Raw genomic sequence first — 784 nt, 5'->3', positions numbered from 1 at the left:
TCTCATTTTAGTCTATCCAAATGCATGATGTCATGCAACCCAAATGGACCATGTCGGGTCGGGTCAAGTCTTACCAATTATAGTTATGGACTTAGACATTAATCCAACACTTATGTATTTGGAATTGGTTGAAATTCACGATCGATGTGTTTCGAGATGGTCCTACCTGTATGGAGAACATGTAAATTTTTGGGGGTTTCGAAATTTTAGCAGAGAGGTGTTGGTATGTCAGTTATGAAGGGTTTTGAGCATTCTAATACTCTTATGGTGTACATGCAACCCTAGAAACCTTGGATCTATGTTTTATCAATGATACATGCAAAATTTGTTTTTTACAAGGTTTATATCCTATCTAGCATATATGGGGAACTTTTAATCATAAAAGTAAGCAAGAAAACATACCTTGTAGCAGATTGGATTCCTTAAAAACCTTGTGAGCCTAGCACCTCAAGTGTGATGCCTCAAATGTCTCACACAACACCAAATGAAATTGGAATAACTTAGAGAGAAATGAAGAACACTTAAAAATCTGCTAGCCCTCACTTGTATTCTTAGTGGCCAGTTTTGGTGAACAAAGTGATGCTTATATACTATGTTACAATTAGGGTTACACCATGTAAACCCTAATTGTCATGACCTTTCCTTTCCATGACCCATGGGTTCTATAAACACCATGGAGCATCCTATGGGTTTTAGCCCAACTTGTTAATCCATAAAGCATTAGCCCACTATACAAGTATGAGTGATTTACACAATCAACCCATATATTTAATTAGTCTTCTTT

This window comes from Lactuca sativa, chromosome 6 (assembly GCF_002870075.4).
Source record: "Lactuca sativa cultivar Salinas chromosome 6, Lsat_Salinas_v11, whole genome shotgun sequence".
Classification (NCBI taxonomy): domain Eukaryota; kingdom Viridiplantae; phylum Streptophyta; class Magnoliopsida; order Asterales; family Asteraceae; genus Lactuca; species Lactuca sativa.
Note: the sequence above shows the minus strand (reverse complement) of the source record.